This window comes from Bactrocera oleae, chromosome 3 (assembly GCF_042242935.1).
Source record: "Bactrocera oleae isolate idBacOlea1 chromosome 3, idBacOlea1, whole genome shotgun sequence".
NCBI lineage: Eukaryota > Metazoa > Arthropoda > Insecta > Diptera > Tephritidae > Bactrocera > Bactrocera oleae.
This window is the reverse complement of record NC_091537.1, coordinates 24,482,755-24,503,405: the sequence shown is the minus strand read 5'-3', so window position 1 is coordinate 24,503,405 and position 20,651 is coordinate 24,482,755. Positions and strand designations below refer to the sequence as shown.

The following is a 20,651-nucleotide window of genomic DNA, read 5'->3' as shown; positions in this document are numbered from 1 at the left end:
TGCATACATACAAACATAAGTACTCGTTTGTTAGGCTGTGTGTGTGGCACTTTGCTCTACTTGGTCACACTTGCATGTGCCGCCATGTCACAAAACTAAATTGAATTGGTGTGGCATAGTCCGTGATCCGCTTTCATACAGAGTCCGCACGAGCAGACCTTCCTAACGGCATATTTTAATTTGAGCACCTTGATTCGCAAGGACTGACTGGCATTAAGATGCATGCGCATTCCACTCCAATTTCGAATGTCAAGATGCCCACCGTAAAGTGAAGCACGCCGAAATAGACCAGTAGCAAGTTGGAGCCCATAAAGCTGATTGCTGGCTGCACTTCAGCTACTGGCGCGGTCGCCACTCGTCGGAATCGAGAGCGGCCAGCCTGTCGCCTTGTCTATCAACCGCCTCTTTAGGTGCACGATCCGCTACTTGGCTTAGCTGTCAAGCAGTTACTTGCCGCTAACAAAGAGACCACAATGTGAATTGTGCACCGCTAGGAATCACGGACGCTTGTTACACAAAGAATCGGAAGCAGTTCGTAGTGCTCTGATACTAACGAACTTACAATGATATTGCGAGCCAAGATCTTGCGCTCGCACATTAATTATATAACTATACAATCAGAAGTCCACCAGCAGACTGTAGAGCCCAGTTACGAACTGTTTGTCGCGAGCTCGAGCTAATCAAGTCAAGACATATTCTTGAGTTGTTTGCTTTTGATACGTGCAAAAGTCAACAGAGAGCGAGAGTATATTTATAAACCAAAGCAACAACAAACAAAGTCGAACTGGTAATCCTCTCGTGATTCAACATCACTTTTTCTGCCTAAACATTTGCGCGCGTCATCCATAGCTTGCGGACGACGTAGTGTACGTCAACAAATGATGCCGTTATAAGCGCTACAAGCGAAAGAGCGCAAAGAGCGCTTGAAGACTGGTTGCTTGTGGAACGTATTCCACGCCAGATCTAGTGACCGGCTCTGACTCAATCGAGCGCAACGTACATATTTGGGCGGAAGATACTCCACCCAAATCCAGTTGCAGCTTAAGCCGCGCAGCCGGCTTCTACGCCGTCTTAGCGCAAACTCGTCCACTTTCTGTCGACTGCGAGTTTCATTCAGTAAATACCGCTGCCGCTGTTCGACAGCTGCGCCTACATCTTCACTTTATGTTTGCTTTTGTAAGCCATACTTGGCGCTCGCTGTGTTTTGTTACAGTTGTTCGGCTGTTCGTTTGCTTCCTCTATGCACTCGTTGTTGTTGCTGTTGTAGAAATTGAGCGACTCAGTTATCGCTGCCACTGGCGATCTCGTTCGGGCATTTTTGTGGCTTTGTTTTTTCTACTCCACTAATGTAATGCCAGTTGTAGCTTCCCTTGTTGTTGTGATTCTGCTGTTGCAGCGCCAATTTTGTTGTGATGTTGTCGATCTTATTCGTTTTCGTCGATTCTAATGTTTGCTTGTTGTTGTTCAAAACATTGTTGTCTTGGCTGCATTACCTTGTCTTGCCCAATTCCACTTGAGGGTAAATTGAAGCGTTGAGATCACTTCGATTTCAGTTCACCACCGACGAACAGCGCAGTATGGTCGTGACGCGCGCCAACTCTGCTTTGAAAACCATACTGCTAATTTCCCACTTACAGTCGAACCGTTATTTCTGCGCCAATAATCGTAGTGAATGCAACAGTGTGTTCGTCCGTAGCGTCGTAGCTGCTACCACTGCTATTGCGCTGACTGCGCGCCGCAGTCACTGCGAGGGTGTGCGTAGGCAACTAGTGTAAGTGATCGCATGCGTAATTGAACAGAGGGTGGCAGTGTTCAGCAAAGAAGAAGTAACGGCAACTCAAGCTGACGTCTCTCAGTCGGCTTTTGTGCTGAGTAATACACGGCGCTCATTGTCGCTAACTGAACTATACCATAGCACAGCGGTATACGTTGTTCGCGTCAGTGGCCGACTGAATTAGAGTAAAGTTTAGTTTGGCGAACGTCCACTCGGTAGTCGTGTACGCGGCGTTGTTACCGACGGCAACTTAAGCAGCGACAGCGACAGCGCTTGCGCGATTGGCAATTGTTACATTTCTTCAATGTGTGGACGATTTCGTTGTTATTTCTTGCTTCTCATATTGCTTCTTCTTTAGTGTCGTTGGCCAAAACAAACGAGTATGTATATGTATGTGTGTGTATGCGTGTTGGGTTTGTAAATGCGCGCGCGTGTTTCTAAGTTTTTGTGTTTTTTTTTGTTATTGTTGTTGACTAGTTTTATGAATGCAGAGCAAGTTCGTCGTGCACCGCGCGCTCACCTGGCTCAACACATCTGTGCAGCAGCATCGCGGCAGCAGCAAATGAAGCGTCGCCGCCGTCGTCGTCTTAGTAGTTATAGCGTTTTGCGATGAGTTGGAGGAAATGTACGTCGGGTATGGATTGTGCGCGCGCGTCATCCAGTCAGCAAGACGATCTCTTACTTTACGGTTGTGTTTTGTCGCAATGTCCGGTGTTGCGCAGGACCAAAATTAGACGAATTCAGTGTTTGTACGATGTGTTGACTAAGTAGTGAGTGGTACGCGATCTCAACGACGAAGAGTAACGAATGCATGGGCGTCATCAACAGCACGTATGAGTAAATTGACTAACTAGCAAGTAGCTAACGGCTCGGATGGTAATATCGTCCACAATTCTAACGCGCAGTCTGTGGCCTTTGGTCCACAGTCCTATGTTCGCGTAAGGCGTGCGCGGATGCGTTACACTTTTGGGCGCAGTCACACGGCTAAACGGCTGTCATATTTTTGTTTATAAATTCAGTGTTTAGCTGCATGTGTGCTTCGTCTGTGTATGTGCGTATTTACATAGAGATATTAGTTAAATATGACAATCAAATATGTGACCTAAATTATGCTACAGCTTGAAAAAAATAACAGTTGTAGCCAAATGTATGGCATTCAAACAAGCGACAGTTATGAAATAATAAAACTGAAGACAATTCAATTCAAAAAAATTAGCGCTACTTAAATAGCAGTCAAATGCTATAACAAAAACGGTAGCTGCATAAAAATTAATGTTTCGTTTAAATGGAATTATTGCGGAATTTTATCGCTGCAATGGCACTTAATTGACCAGAAGTGATAAGCGCTGGCAGCTTGTCGTGCAATATCATTACAGAAAATCTATCCATAAATTTTTAAATGGTGTATAAATAAAACTTAATGCTCAGATAATTACCGACATTGTGTAATTTCAGCAGAAATTTGCATTTGACGGCAACGATATACATATATACGTACATACTTATATATAAATATATGTATATATAAATCGTCTCATTTATTTTAATTGGATGTGCTTAATTGAGTTCAAATTTAATTCAAATCAAGATACTGAAAAAAATTAAATTAAAAAATTAATGAAATACGACAACTTAAAATAAATTGAAACATATAAATATAGAATAGTAGCCGTAAACAATAAAATTGATAGGAAATTTAAGTGTCCAATTAGAAAAACAATATTGAAATATTAATAAAAAACTATTATTGCGTCAGCGTAAAACAAATGTTAAATTAAACAAACAAAATTAACTAAAAAAATATTTTTCAATAAATTTCTTATTTATCTGTATTAAACATGGAAACTATGAATAATAAAAATCGCGAAAAAATTAAATCTTTGTAAATGATAACGCATAAACAATTATAACACTAAAGAAATAAATTACATTTCATTATTAATTAAATATAAATTTAAAATCAAAGAGAAACAAAAAATAGATGTAACACATACAAATAATAAATAAACACAAATAAAAAAGAAAATTAAAAAAAAAAAAATTTATTAAATTAAAGTAAAATAAGTTAAATTAAATTAAAATTAAAGTAATTATTAAGCAAATGAAAGAAAGCAAAATAATACTAAGAAAACTAGTAAACAAATTCTAAAAAAAGGAAACCCCAAATTCAACAAAATATGAATATAATAAATTTAAGTTTATTAAATGTAATAATTAAATTAAAATTTACATACTTAATTTAATTAATTAAATTTTATTAATTAAATTTTAATTAATTTTTTTTAATTAAATTTTAATTAAATTATATAATTAATTTAATTCAATTAAATTAAATTAAAATTATAGGATATTAATATTAATTTAATTGCAATAAAATAAAATTTATATTAGGTTAATTATTAAATTACCTAAATATAAATTCAAATGAAATTATAATAGCAACGCAATTAAAGAAACTCGTAAAATTAACCAAAATATACATATACATACAGCAGAATTTGAGTACAAATTACTAAAAAAAGACAATAAAAAAAACAAGAGAATTAACATATATGTATGTAATTCAAAAACATAAAAATATGAAGAGTGTAAATTGTCTACTTAATATTTATACCTCTTTAGAGCAATAAAAAAGCTTTACTTTTTAGTATTTTTATTTAAAAAAAAAAATATTTTGAAATAGACGCAGTAATGCTACTAAACACAAAATTTTCAAGCATCTGTTTTTATTGAAAATATTTTATTTTTATTAAAAATACATTGTGTTTGTTTCGGTTAGATTTAATATTACCAACCCGACGCGAAGCCAAACAAATTTTCACGATCTAATTCATGCTAATTAATTAATACACATTACAGTTCGAATTGACATTTTCAAAAACTTAAGAACTCTGTCGAACACAAATTGTTTGAGACTTGTAAACGCAAATCACGCCCCTCAATAAACTCCACCCACAATTCATTTAATGTCGTTCATAATGTTTTTGAATTGAAAATCTGTGCCTCTGTGTGTCATACTAACGCACTGCTCACCGTGTCCATAGCCACCTTAGCTGCCGGAAGTGACAACCGTTAGCCAACAACAAGTAGAATTGTCACAAGTAGCGGCGACAACATGCAAAATGCCACCAGCGATACTTGGACTTTAAAACAACAACAACAACAACAACGTGTAAAATTGTCAATTAGAGTGTAACAAAACAACAGCTGCAACAAAAACAAAAAGTGCAACAGTAAAAAGACGCAAGCACAAGCAACGTAAACAACAAAAGTGTTGCAACAACTAAACAACAACAGCAACAATAATAAGCAAATCGGTAATAGATATTAACTGTAACGCGCAGCAACTTGCCGCAACACAGTTAACAACATCCGTCGGTGCGATACACCGCAACGACTTGAGGAGGAAGTGCACCGGCGCGCGTCTGCTCGCTCACACGCTCCACAACGCCAGCGAGAGCGCAATAAAGGATGCCAACAAGTAGTTACAACAACAACATGCAACAGTGATTTGAAAGCGACAGTCACTTAAAATAACAGTTGTGCACAAGCTGCCCACAAGACGAAGAAGAAGAAGCAGTGAAATAAATTAGAAAAAACGGTGCCGATCATTTGAATTGTGATTTGTGATTTCTTCCTGCCTGACCAACTGGTTGTCGGCCTCACAAGCTGCCGCACGCCACCCAACTACCTGCTCTCCGCTACAGACTGACCGCGTCTGGCTGGCGTTTATCTACCTAGCGGCCGGGCAGCGGATATCCGTTCCGTTTGCAATTATATCGGGTGTCCATTGTGCAATTAATTGCGAACAGTCTCGATTCAGTTGCGGGAAACTTATGCGACGTGGCGTCCCTACGTCCAAGCCATCAAGCAAACAAACACTCTTACATACACACACGCTCGTACGCTTCGCGCAGTCGCGTAATTTCGTTGCGCATTTGCAATTTATCCGGAAAACCTATTCACAGCAGCCAGACAGTGCAACGCGGTGCATTTCCGATAAGTGCTGACCAGCAACGGCGGCCGTGGTGTCAACGTCTGCGTCGACAACGACAACGACGCCGGCGTCAGCTGCAAAGTTGAGATTGGTTGGTGTAGCCAATTGCTAGTGCTACTCAACTTCATAACTATAGAAAACCAAAAACAAAAGCAATATAATCGCAAGCTAACAACCAGTAGCAACAACAACAACTATAAAACGTAAATGGTAAGTGTTGAACAGGCATCTAAGCATTTCCTCCTACAATAAAAATTTCCTCAGCTAAACGCGTTCATATTTACATATATGTGTAACGCCAAGCCGGGCTTAAACCGCGCTAATAGTCAACGTAGGTGCTAAAAATTTCCAGTGGTATGCTAATACTCCTCAAACTGGAAAATATTTTTCTTAGAAATTTGTAACCCGGCCATTGAGATATAGATGAAAACTTCCTTTAAATCGACTAGCGTACCTCGACTGGCCAAACCTTAAAGGGTGCCGAATCGAACAAGCCACTGACATATGTATCTATATAATAATGCTGTAATACTATCATAATAGAGATACTTATATATATTTGTATTAAATTGAAAGTGATAACTTTGTCGTTGCTTCCAAAAAAAGCAAAAAGCGAATCGATCGAGAACTCATAATGTTCTAATAATGTAATCTGGATTTTGATCGGTAAGTTTGAATGACAGCAATATGCTAAAGTGATCCGATCTTTACAATATATTCGGATTATAGCGATGCCTTTGGTAAAGATCCATGTCGAATTTCGTTAGGATACCTTGTCAAACAAAAAAGTTTTCAATACAAAGACTTGACCATATGCTATGGTTGTCCGATATCAGCAGTTCCGACAAATGAGCAGCTGCTTGGCGATAAAACGACGGGTGAAAAATTTCAAAATATTATCTCAAAAACAGAGTCACTAGTTCGCGTATAAGTATACTGAACGATGGACATACGGATATGGCTAAATCTAATCAGTTCATTCCGCTGATCATTCATATACTATATATACTTTATAGGATCTCCAATGTTTCCTTTTGGGTGTTACAAACATCGTGGCAAACTTAATATACTCTCTTTAGGGTTTAATTATGGGAATTGCTTCATGATTTTATCACCACTAGTAGTCGTGCAGTCGTTCAACGAATACATCTAAAACCAATGGAAGGTTTTTTTCAGTAACATTCTCATTAATTTTGAATTTCCAGCCTTAACTTATTCCTCTTAATATTAATATCTTTTTACCGGTGTTGATAACTATGCAGCTGTGTTCAACCAAAGAGAGGCCACAAAACGATTATTGAAAGATAAGCAAACGGAGAAAGGCATTTAAATTTTTGGTTACTTTAGGGCCCAAACAGCTAATTGAATAATTATAGTAATAATATATACACAAACTTGTAAACCTCTCAGAGAAAGAGGTTCAAAGGAGTTATAGATAATAAAACTGACAATATTGAAACAAAGTATTGTTTTACTATATAAGACTAGAACTATTACCAGGAATTGTAATAATTTGACATTGAACGCCTATGATCGTCGTGTTATGGAAAGCAATTACTGTTTAAGACCATTTTCTCCCAAATTTTTAATTAACCTCTCACACTTAGGAACTTATATTTGGTACGTCGTTCCAGGTATGCATAGATAAGCAAATTCGAACAGAATCTCTCTCTATCTCTCTCTGTAGTACTCAGTTAAAAATAATAGTACAACAGTTGCAACGTGTCAAGGGCCTTAATGACATTTAATTTACCAACAGCTATTTATTTTGACATTTTAACCGTGTTGTAACCTAAACTCTAAAAAACTATTAAATATCGCTGCGATCTTGAGTTATTAAGATTCAGTAGTCCTTGCACCGCAAAAATAATACATATCATAAGTAGCCTATAATAAATGATTTAATAATAAACCTCTATTTGAGGAAAAATCATTTACAAATAACCAAATTATAATTTATAGGCATTCTTAGACTTTTGTCATCGATCACTGATCTCCATATTAATTAGTAATCTCACAAATATCCATAATTTTATTATGCTCGCACACATTCCAGCCAGCCCACCCGATTTTCGCCGAACACTTGCATAAACGTATAGGTGCATAAGTGCATAAGTGCTTGGGCAAGTGTCTTCATAACTGTGTGCCCATCAAATCATGTAAGCTCGTAAAATACTTTACGACTTTTTTGGTGTCGATCTTACGAGTCCGTGTGTTTGCATTGAACGCATTAACGCTGACACTTTGCCGAAGATAAGCGTTCTAGCTATTAGCCGAGCCGTGGGCATGTCCGTCGCAATCACCATTAAAATCGTTACTGCAAAATATTCAGTAATAATCGTCGCATTAAAATCGTTACTCATTTATACAATACATTACATTACATTGCATTACATGGACTCAACGTGGACGATCTATTCGCCACATACTTGTACATGTACATAACATATGAGCGGGTCTATCCGATGAACGAATTGTCTGAGTGTATCGATGAACATTATTTTAATGCGCACTAATAAAGTTATTTTTTATGGAAATTCATATTAGAATTCGTAGACAATCGTAAAAGAGGTGCAATTATTTAGGCAGGTGACAAACTTCACAGTTTACCTCAATTTTAATGTATATCTACTCGTAACTGGTGCACTTGAATATGACATTGTAGACATAGTAACCGTTATGCACAGCAATCGACGCAAGAAATAGCACACGTGATATCATACGTATTACATATAATGCTGGATACAATCACCCACGCAAAACCGTAGACCGATTCAGCTGATACGACCTATCTAATGAGAGCGCAATGTAAATGAACACTCACCACCGCTTCTACCGTCTGCTTCTACAGACCGTACGGTAATTTTATTTAACACGGGCAGTAAGTACGGAAGGGCGGAACGTCGGTGACTGTTTCCAGCATTATGGACAAAAACCTCGCCTGCTTTCCTTATAACACATTATATTTCACTTTCCAGTAAACAAATCCAGCTACAGTAAATATAATGGGATACAATTTGAACATATAGAGACTTTAAGGTTTGCTTTCTCATTACTAAATATTGTCAAAATCGGACTATAACTATTTAAGCCCCCAAAGAGCGAATATTTGGACCCCAGTGCGTATAGCTAACTTTTAATCGAAAATTTTAGTTTAATCTGTGAAATATATTATTGTAACTTGGAGAGATTATCTTCCTAATAACAGTAGGGTAAAATCGGGCCAATACTTCCCTTAGCCCTCTTATACCTAATATACAGATTTCCGAACTTCCAGTTGATTTTATACCACATTTATCAGTCCAAATATAAGTTATGCTAATGTAATTCAGGGAGAATCTCTTTTGAACAGCGTATCTTTTGATCCTAAAATAGATGAAATCGGCAGAAAATGTGTCCTTGTAACTAATAAAATCGGTTGGCTTTAGACTTAATATATTGGTCAATATGTCGAAGTATCTTAATGAAACTCAGAGAACATTTTTATCTGGTAATGATATATCCTAATGCTAAAAATTGATGAAATCGGGTGAATTCCTACTACCCCTAGCTCCCATATACCTAATATTGGAACTTTAAACTTTCGGTTGTCTTTATACGTAAGACTGAACTATAGTATAAGTTTAATGCCGAAAAGGTGTGAAATCTGTTTACGAATCACCCTAGATCCCATATACTACCAATAATGATTTTCGTTATCTTAACAAACCTTATGTCGAATATGTCGGTCAGTGTGCGAATTATCTTCACAATTCTTGAGTTTACTGTAGTGATGGTAAATGTTAACGTAATCAGTACAGATCGTCCCCTATCCCCAATATACGCGGTAAAGTGATTCCATTTTATTTCTGCGATATTTTAATAAATTTAAGTAGTCAATTTTCATTAGAAACAATGTCTTTTAACACAGAATGTGAATGGAATTGGTCTAGACCTTGGTCCAAATCAGTGGCGCATTCACAATTTCATTCTGAGGGCCTTCCAACATATTTTGTATTGTATATTGATGCTACTTCGTAAATTCATATGAATTTAAATTAAAATCTCCGATTTTGGAAGGGGGGGGGGGGGGGGTTTGACATCCAAATTGTGTTAATTCAAATTTCAAATAAACCGTAAATATCACCCAAAAATATGTACTTTGAGAAATCACATAAATTACAAATCATTATACATTATACCAAATATTTCACGATTATTCGTCTTAAACTATTCTGCTTACCTCATATTTTCAATTTCAAATATATGTATTTTTTGCAGTTTGATACTCTACTCCTAATGCACGGTTGCCACAGTGTTAGTGTAGCAGAGCACCCAACTATTACAAATTCGACATGTGGGGTGGGTCCTCTAAAATAAGTATAATCTAAATGTCAATTTCAATTGTTGTGATCTGATTGACAAGCAATTTCACTTTTTTGCGGGATCTTTAATTTGGTTGGTTATTTTTATGTTTCGACTACAACCGTCACTGAATTCGACATGATAATTCCCGTAGGATCGTATCCGTCTTTTCCAATTTCACAGTCCAACGGTTTTGGTCGGAAAATAAAAAATAGGTGAGCACTGTAACGGTTGTCCATACAAATTAAATTTATAAAGATTTTATATATAATAATAAGAGAACTCAAAGAACCCGACATTGGCGTTCAAGAGCAATTTTTTTTAATATAATATAAATTCCCGAAGATGCGAAAAGTTATATTTATGTACGTCGAAAATATAGAAAAGAGTGCCCCGTAAACCTAAAAATATTTAGAGAAAAAAAATTTAATATAACGTTATTGTGTTGACAAGTCGGTTCGGTAACGGTGTTTACTTGAACGCAACTAAATATTTGCCAATTTATGCCCACTGTACGACGCATGTTAACCGCACGACTAAAATTTCTTTGAATTTGTTGAAAAACAAAGTAAATAAATAATGGAAATATAAAAAATTGTTCCTCATTATGAATGCACAAAAAAGGAGAAGGTTAAACTGCACAATATGTGCCGTAGCTCTGCATCTACTATATACTCGTGTGTTTATGTATGCATGTGTGTATGTAAATATTTTAATTCGATTACTTTTCTCTTATTTTCTATTTCTCTATTATTTGAATTTGTGCAATTTTAATAACACATTTTCCTTGCATTATTATACGAAAATTGCCCCAAATATATTTGCATTGTCATTTTTTAAGAGGACGCCAAGCGCGTGTTGGACGTCGGCAAATGCGCGCGAGGCCACTCGAACACATGTACCAACCAACATACATACGCCACTATGGATGCATGTGTAAGTGTACGTGCACTTATGTATTTCGTTGCAGTTGCATTCCACCCACAATCGAGGCGCTGCTGTCGCATTGAAGATGCAATTTGGGTGCTCGAGTGCGAGCGCGCGTGTGCAGTGAACTGTAAAGTGAGCGCCTTTGGCGACAATCGCCGCATCGACCAATAGTCAGTATGATCTATCCAAATACAGAATGTATTTGAATTATTGAACAGCTTACGTAAAAGAAGCCTTTGGCGACGCGTAAAAAAAAACAAGCACGCGCAAGTAAATGGAGTTGCGCGCGGCCCGGCGCGGCACAAACGAAGACGCAACAGCCTTGTCCGCTGTTTGCAGCGCCGGCACCGCTGTTTCAATGGTGACACAAAAATAATGAAATAAAAGCAAATTTCAGTTAACTTTTCTGTACAAAGTGTTAGTCTGTGTTGTAACTCGTAGCGCATTGCAGTTACTGTGGCAGTGTTCAGCAATGTATGTGTGGGTGTGCGTTAGTGCGCATGTCATGTTTATTTCACAACTTTCCCAATTTCAATTTAAAGCGCCCGAGTTCGATTTACATTTACTGCCAATAATAGTGAAAACATTGGAGTGTCGGCTGGGCTGTGCGTCCGCTCGTTGAGTCGGTCGGACGCGTCTTTCGTCACCAGCGCACAACCAGCATGGCGTGGCAGCAAAGTGCGGTTGGCGTAGCGTGTGACGGGCGGAACGATTATTGGTTTACCGTAAAAATCAAGGACGCTAAGCTTTTGAGAAATAGTCGCCCAGCTCGCAAGCAAATAATAATGGATACAGTTACAAGGTCAAGGCGCTGGTGGGGTAAATGGCAAGTGCGGTGAACAAATATTTTAAGTTATAGCGAACGTGGTATTTTAGCAATTATTATCGCGCGTTCCAACGCTCGGCGCTCAGCCCTAACCGTTTACAGAGAGCTAAGCACCACCTAACCTCTCTTTGGTGTAATCATAAGCGCTACATAATCGTCAGCAGAGGTAAGCTTCAAAACTTCCGTTTGATTATGAATTTCTTTGCGCATGGCTGTATGTGTACGTATTAATCAATTAAGCAGAAACTGTGTTAATGTAATATTTATGCATAATTGCTTTGCTTTCTCAGCAATGCAGCTATGAACAGCAGCAGTTGTAATTGATGAGAAATAAAGTATTTGCTCTCTGAGCTAGAGCATTACCGAACCTTTTATTAGTTCTGTCATATTTTATATAGCGTTTCTAAAAATGCGGAAGAACCTTCATCTTTATGGTGGAGTTTTAAACACTTTCAACGTTTAGTTGAATGTTGATGACATTATTTGTGCTATAAATAAGACCAGATGTGTAATTACTGTGAGAACTGTTTTTGTTACATATTTTTATGCAGGGTATCTTGAGACTTTTAGTTTCTTATCATACTGACATGAAGTCTGAAAAAAAACATGAGAATTTAAAGACTTGAGATCTTTTTGTATATTAACCCTTAGTATATCGAACTACTCCCCATATCATTTTATACTTTCGCAAGGATCACAACCGGGGAAATACTTTCAGGTATTGCCAAAATTTTATGTTAAAAAATGTTGCGAAAGAATTCAACATTCATTACTTGACGAAGGGCAGAAGCATTGCAATCATGTTTGATATATATTAAATTATATTTGAGATCGCAAACTCACCTAGTCTCATTATATTAGGGAGAAGGGGTTTAGAACACGTTCTGGACCGCTTGAATTCATATTCAGCGCTAAACCACATTATGTTCATGAATACAGTAAAATATCACATGTATTAAACTACATAAATGGTTTAAAGTCAGCTAGAAAGTGTTTGGGCTAGGGGAACTGTTTACCCGATTTTATCCATTTTTGGCATTTTTACGACATACATTATTAGGAACAGATGCTCTCTGAGTTTCATTAAGATGCCTCACAGATTGACCGATATTTTCGATAAAAGGCCAGCCATAGGAGCTAAGGTCCACATATTCGGTATCGGCTACTCTTGGACCTGATATTGCATATCTTAAATTAGCTTTGTATGCAAAGTATTTTGTCGATAGCATTATTTTCTTTCGACTTATATGAGAAGTAGGCGTGGCTTTAGACCGATTTCACCACATAATAAAAAATAGTCAAAATAATATCATGTACAAAATTTCACCCAAATATGAACGGTGCCACGCCCATTGTCCAATTTAGACACCGGCTACCATGGAGCGCCTTTGTACCATATTTGATGTCAAATTTTGTTTCGCGGACGCATTTACTTATGGAACTATCGCACTTCTAGTAGTTTTCTACATGACCGTTATATGGAGAGTGGGCGAGGTTACTATCTGATTTAACCGATTTTCACAGTAAATAAAAAAGGTTTCCTTTTATCAAATTTGAAAACAATATCATCTAATTGTTTCTTCTTCAGTTATTTAGAGAACGAATAAGAAATATTATTTAAACCACTCAGGTTCAACCGACATATATTACCAAGATTTTGTTGTTGCTTTTCTTAATATGAATCGAACTACATTACTGTCTATTTGAACTAGGTTACAAGAAATATGACTTTCATTTAGTTTTAGAAATTTCTGAAAGCATCTAACTAATTTAGCGAAAAGTATGTGTTTGACAGTCGCAGTTGTTGTCGCTGTGCTGCAAGTGGTTCTACATCTTAGATAGGCTTCGCTAAATCTATATAAGCTTAACTGAGTTATGTGAATTGTTTTTGGTATTGTATCTTATTATATTGTATTTTGTCTATATAAATCGTATTTTTTATACAAACACTTTAATTTCATCAAAAAATTTATTTTTCTATCGACAAAAATCGATAAGTCATCATTCAATTATTCAATTTATAGCAATTAATAGTCCTTTTCAAGTTCACAGCGTAAACACTTCAAAAAGTCGATTTGGTGTAATTAAAGGTGTTCACCTTCACCACACCCATTCGTATTATGCAAATTTTCAATCAGTTACACTTTCGCTTTTATTCACTTTCAACTTAAAATAAAAAATAAAACACTATGCGCGACAAATTCAATGGTGACAATACAAAGTTAAATCATCCAACAACAAAAGCAGAAAACAGTAATGTAATCAACTTCACTATCATCTTGAAGGTCAGCGGCGCGCACTTTGTCTAACACCTTGCACACCTCGCGTATATATGTGTGTGTGTGTGCGTGTGTGAAGGTGCTTGAAAAATTGGAACAATTTCCACGCTATTAAATAATCACATTGTGAATTAGGTATAATATTTTTTGTGTTTATTTTTTAATTTTTCATTTTGGAATTCCCACTTGGCCACTTCCTTTACTTTCTGCTTGCCACCTTTTCTTTGTGTTGCCAATGGAATTAAAAAAATTTTGTATGCTATAAATAATTGCAACTTGCGCGTGCCCCCTACAAAATAATGTAAAAATAGAAAAGAAGAAGAAAAAAGTCTTGAAGCAGTGTAAGTGCCTCTTTGGTAGCAAAAGAAAGAAAAAGCGTTAACTTCGGATACACCAAAGCTATAATACCCTTCACAAGTGCATCTCTTATAGAATAAAAGGATATAAAAAGATCTATCTATATCTTGTTGTTTACTAAACAATATGTATGGCAGTTATGTGATATAGTGGTCCGATCTGCACAATTTGATGGACCGACATAGCTAAATCGACTCAGCTCGTCAAGATTCGGAGAATCGATGTTTTCTTCTGGGTGTTACCAACTTCGTGGCAAACTTAATATAACCTGCTCATGGTACAAACACTTCGAAACGCAAATAAAGCATAGAAAATCGCATAAAAAGATACGAAAAAAGACGAGTTGATGAGTTATTTATATCATAATTTGTAGTTGTTGTTGTTTTTTATCATACCACCTATAATGGGAAGTAAACTAAGAAATTACTTTAAGATTCATCGCAAACCAAATAAAGTTATAAAGTGAGTACAAAGAATAAATGCGGTGTGACGCTCTCGAGTTGACCTTGGACCATAAAAAGTGACGTTGCATATTATAACAGCAACAACAACGGTGGTTAAGATCAATGACTAACTGAATAATGAGTATTGTTTACAACAAACGACAGATGACAATAATAAAATCAAAGAAGTCGTGGAGACGAGAATAGCAATAATTATACCACAGATGGAGAGCAATTGCGATGTGCATATGTAAGCGTTTGCGAGGGCGATTCGATAAGCCAGTGAATTTTACATATAAGTTAACGAAAAAAATATATCTCGCACAGTTTGATTCAAGTGTTATTAATTTCGGAAACAGAAACGAAACACAACCTGCGAGAAAATCCTTAAACGTACATAGAAAATGTTATGTTACGTTAGGTTATTATATTTGAATAAGCAAATACGCATTTACAAGAACTCGATTTTGATTGTTTCGTTTGTAGGGCAGTTATATCATATAGTAAATCGATCTGCAATATTTCTTCGGATATTGTAGCGTTGTCGAATTTCGTGTACTTGTATCGGGTCGTATAAAAAAGCTTTTTATACCAGGACATTCTGTTTGTATGGCAGCTATATCATATACATAGTGGTCTGATCCAGAAAATTTCTTCGGCTCAGCTCGTCATGCTGCTCATTTATACATTGTATATATTTTATAAGATCTCCGAGGTTTCCTTCTGTGTGTTGTAAACTTCATATACCCTATTCAGGGTATAAAAAGAAAGCCTTACTCTTTATTACAACAACGCACTTTTGAGAATATACTATAAGATTGTGCTCCATATCACTGTTTTATAAAATTTACAAATACATAAAATATATAATGTAATGTTATCTGTAATGTTGTATTATGTCATATTAAGTCATGTTGTGTTATGTTATGTTATAACATGTTACGTCATGTTAAGTTTCGTTACCTTATATTTATATTTAACGTTTACAGTTATTTTATTTTACGTCACGTAAAGTTATGTTATGTTAAGTTACGTTAAGTTTTGTTATCTTATATAATATTACTTAAAGCTATTTGCACAGCTTTTGCAGACACTTGCTCACAGCTCATAGATACAAATCTTTGCAAACTCATTAGAAACATGCCAAATTTGCTACTCAGCAAAGCTAACTGAGCAAAATGGATCAATAATAGCATCAACAGACCTTGCTGCAACCACTTTCAGTGCCACCTTCAGCATCAACAGCCGCGTGTCGTTCCGCTTTGCGCTATTGGACTGACGGCTGGCGTCACTCGTTTCCCACACAAGCATTTAGTCACGCCGATCAGCTATTTAACACGCCACAACATGCAGGTGAACAAACAAACGAACTCGTTCACAAATTATGTTTGCTCATTTATACCCACTACATACATAAATTCATTCATCTATATGTATTTGCCCGTCTAATGTCTGTCTTAATGTCATACTTAGATACTTAATTAGTTGGCTGAAATGAAGCGCCAATTCACCTAATGATCACCAATTTACGCCGTAACCACCAAAGAGCCCAAACAACGCGGCTGTCATCGCCAACCGTTGCGTATGAGTGACGTCGCGTTATGCTGACTTATTCGCATATATGTAGTTGGATATGTGTGTATGTATGCGGAGATAAGCATCGGGCGGCACACATTGTCAACACTTTGATGGCAGTTCTGGTTACAGACTCCGTCGCAGCCGTAAAAATATCGCCCGCAAATGGTAAGACTGAAATTCTTGTGTACGCGTACATTGTAGTGTGCATACATGCGTGTATGTTTGTATGAAATATATGTGTGTGTCAATGGTGAATTGTAAAGGAAATTGATTTCGAAATAATCAAGACGAATTAATTGCGAAATAGATGATTTATTTTTTCATGGAAAACTGTAAGAAGTAAACATGTATTATATATGTATGAGCTTATACATATGTTAGCTACTCTATGTTTACACATACATTGGTTGGAATCTATTTAAATGTATATTATATACAAAAACGAAAGAGTGAAGTTATTGTGTAACGTTATGTGGACTTCCATTAAATTATATTATGGTAGAAATTTCTTTAAATTATTTTTCTAAGCAAGCCACACTGTGATAACGTAATGTTATGTTATGTTACGTTACGTTATGATATGTCACTTGGAGTTTTGTTATGGTATTTAAGTTAAATATTGCTATACTATGTTTTGTTATTTATGTTAGATTCTGTTACTTATTACGTTAAGTTACTAAGTTTCAATAACTAAATATTAGTTTTGATGATATAGTGATATTAGTGTTGAGTTAAAAGGAGCTACCGTAATGTTATATGTCATGTTACGTTGTGTTATGTTATGTGATTTTATATTATGGTCTTGGGTGTAGTCAGAAACATGAAAAATTACAACTTTAAATAATTTGTTTTGTCAGTAAATTATTTTATTTTATAAAATTAAAAATATAGTATCATTAAATAATGTTCCGACTTGACTTTACAAAAATTGAAAGTTTTTTTAATTAACAAAATGGCGACCTCAGGAAAATTTTTTTTTAAATTTTCGGAACAAATCAACAGGTTATTATTTATAAAAAATCTAAATAAAAAAATAACAAGAAAAAACATTAACTTCGGCTGCACCGAAGCTATGATTTCAAATACAAAATATTCCTTACAAGAACTTGATTCCGATCGTTCCGTTTGTATGGCAGCTATATGCTATAGTGATCCGATAGTTCCCACAAATGAGCAGCTTCTTAGTGAGAAAAGGTTTTTCGTGTTTTTAAAAAGGTGCATAAATTTCATTGAAATCTATCGAGAGGTTTTTGAGGTACAATGGTCACCAGTTCAAAAAAAATGTTTTGAGAAAAACGCATTTGAAATTTTACACGAATGTTCCAGACCGCCCGAGAACCCTTTCCTAATTATCGAATAAATCGACAAATATTTTTCGGATTTACATCAAATTTTCAGGGAATATTTCTAATATATCCTACTTTCAAAATATGCAATAAATGTTTTTTTGAAAGTTCTGACTACCCCAAACCTTATATTCATACCCCTTTAAATTTTTTTCTCTCTACCATTTTAATCGTGATTCATTGATTAGTTACTAAAAAAATACCCTTATATTATTTATAAAAGATCAGATTTTTTTGAGTTTTAAATTTAATTTAATAAAAGTTTCTAGTTCCATTTTTCTAGTTTTCATATATGCATGTTAGGTTAGGTTAGGTTAGAGGGTCGATCCCAAGAAAGATCACACTTGGACAGCTTAAACGCCGGTCCGTTGTGATACCCAAAATACCTATGAGCCGAATCAATAGACCCTTACAAGCCGACAAAGCGCTTTGTGCCTATGACAAACTTGTTGAGACGGCCTATATCCATTTCGGCCAAATCTTCTGGTCCGCCAAAAGTGTGATTGCCGAGATGTTTCATTCTCAGCCTAGCAAAAGCCGGACAGTGGAGGAGAAAGTGCCGGGATGTTTCCACTTCACCCTCCTCCATACAGCTTTGACAACTACGATCGGGTAGTATTCTAAGCCGCACCGCATGAGTTCCCATTGGACAGTGCCCAGTGAGAACTCCTACCATGGCGGCGAGGTGAACTTTGTTCAAGGCGAGAAGATCCCCCGACCTCCTGCGATCCACTCTCGGCCAGAAGGATCGCGCAGTCGCGCAGGAGTTGGTCGTCGACCAGCATCTGCTGAGCGCATGCGAGGTCCATTGGTCCAGAGCCAGAATGCAAGACGTTAGCGGAGAACCAACTCGATCATATATGCATGTTGCTTGAAGAGAACACTTTTTGAAATTTTTGATCGAAAACTACAATGAGATTTCCTAAGAGATTATTTAAGCCCCGCAATTCTTTATACATTTGATAGGGGAGGCCAAATGGATTCAGTGGTGAGCAAGAAAAGTAATGAATACTTAAGGTCAACAAAAACAAATATAAAATTATATTTCCGATCAGAAAATTATTCGACCTGTGATTTATATATTAAATTGAAAACTAAGTTGAATTCGAAATGTGATCTTTGTTTTATTCTAAAACAAGATGAGATATCTCGGTGAAACTGAGTTACCCTTACCAGGGTGTAATTGGGCATCAAATATACAGTACAATCAAGATTCACAATTACGAGTACCTACGATATGCTGAGTCTAAGACTTTTTGTTCGACCGTTTGTCTCCACACTAATAAAGATACATATTTCATCGATTCAAATGTACAACATTTATTAAAAAGGCGAATATATAGTTTTTGATTTCAGCAGAATTTATCACCTCTCTCCACTCTCTCCTTTTTATTTTTATGATAAAAGTGGCGCTTAATATTTTTAAAAAAATATTGAAAGTGTAATTAAAGGCAGCTCCAAAGGCTGTTAATTAAGGCACATACCTCACTGGTAAGTTATTTAAAACTCCCTAAAAAGTCACATCAATGAGAAATACCCTCAGCTTGTTGTATTATTATTTCTTCAAACGCTTGTACACTTCAATTCAACAAGAAATCTTTAATTAAATCAAAAGCGCAGTATACGGCCAACTCCTTTCGGATTCAATATTGTACACACCTAATGGACGTCATATTTCAAGCGCGCAATTTTAATGCGATTTTCCGACGTTCATTAACTGTATTGATGTGAGATATGTCGGCATATGTGCAAGCGTGTGTTGCAAGTTTGGTAGTTTCGGTAAGTGCTCCCTTAAACAACGAGCGCATCCAAGTTAAACTTACACCATAATCAATAATGAACATAAACGGCAACAATAACTGTAAATGGCATACCATACTGCCAACGCTAGCAGCCCCCCATACCCCAGCCATACAGTTCAACGTTATTACCCTACCACACAAACAGTTGCTGCTGAGCTTTTGCTATTTTTATACAATTTGTTGTAACAGCAAACAACAATGAGGTGCTATTAAATGAACGCTGTAAATCACCGCGGCCGCGAAGCGACCTGTTGAGCGGTTGATCACTTCAGCATGGCTAAAGCGAAACGCCCCCGCATACACAAGCGCACACGCATATAGCAGATACACACGAATGGAGCCGAAGGAGCGCTAAGCCAGCTAGCCTTTGCATGGCCACGTGCGCTGAGCTAATTTTTGTTGCGAATTCACAAAAGTTTCATTACGGCAAATTTGCAAAAGCATTTCATCGCGATTTCCAAATACCGGAATTCGCTGCGGATGACTGCTGGCTCGTAAGCTAGCTGGCAGGCAGGTGCGCGCGCACCGAAGAAGCTACTGGCGTTGCCTGTTTGCCTGTTAGAGGCCACAATGTTGTTTGGCCAATTTTTTGCGCAACGCAGCGCAGATGAACCGCGTTGGCCTGCAGTGTCCGACTGGCTGGCGCACTCACTCTCTAATGGTCTGTCGCACCGTCTGACTGACTTCATGTTTCGCTGACGACAGACCAAGCGCTTGTTGCAAGCAACAAACTGCAACTTCTTGTGGAATTTATGGTAACGGCGCACAAGCACACATACACATACATGTACACCATTAGTCGCAGCAACCGAAGGCACTCCACAGAGTCCGTATATCATGCGGCAATTGCTGCTGCATGAACTCCTTTTTCAACATTTTTAGTTTAATTCACTTTTGGCTACTTTGTTTCTAGTTTTTGTTGCTTTTTTTCTACACTTTCTTACCAAGGAGCGCGTTTTATCTACAGCTCTCCTT

General features: G+C 36.8%; 1 protein-coding gene across 8 annotated transcripts in view; it reads left to right on the top strand.

The window, feature by feature from the left end:
- Positions 1 to 1,582: 1,582 nt before the first annotated feature.
- Positions 1,583 to 20,651, top strand: part of LOC106618432 (uncharacterized) — a 42,007-nt gene continuing 22,938 nt past the window's right edge. Inside the window, exons 1-2 of one of the 8 annotated variants that reach the window (XM_070106297.1) lie at positions 1,583 to 1,771; positions 4,634 to 5,981. The gene's annotated coding sequence lies outside the window, so the exon portion shown is untranslated. Of the gene's footprint in view, positions 1,772 to 2,338; positions 2,826 to 4,553; positions 5,982 to 20,651 lie in introns of those variants that run through there. The other 7 variants (XM_070106296.1, XM_036373993.2, XM_036373987.2 and 4 more) reach the window with 7 other exon arrangements.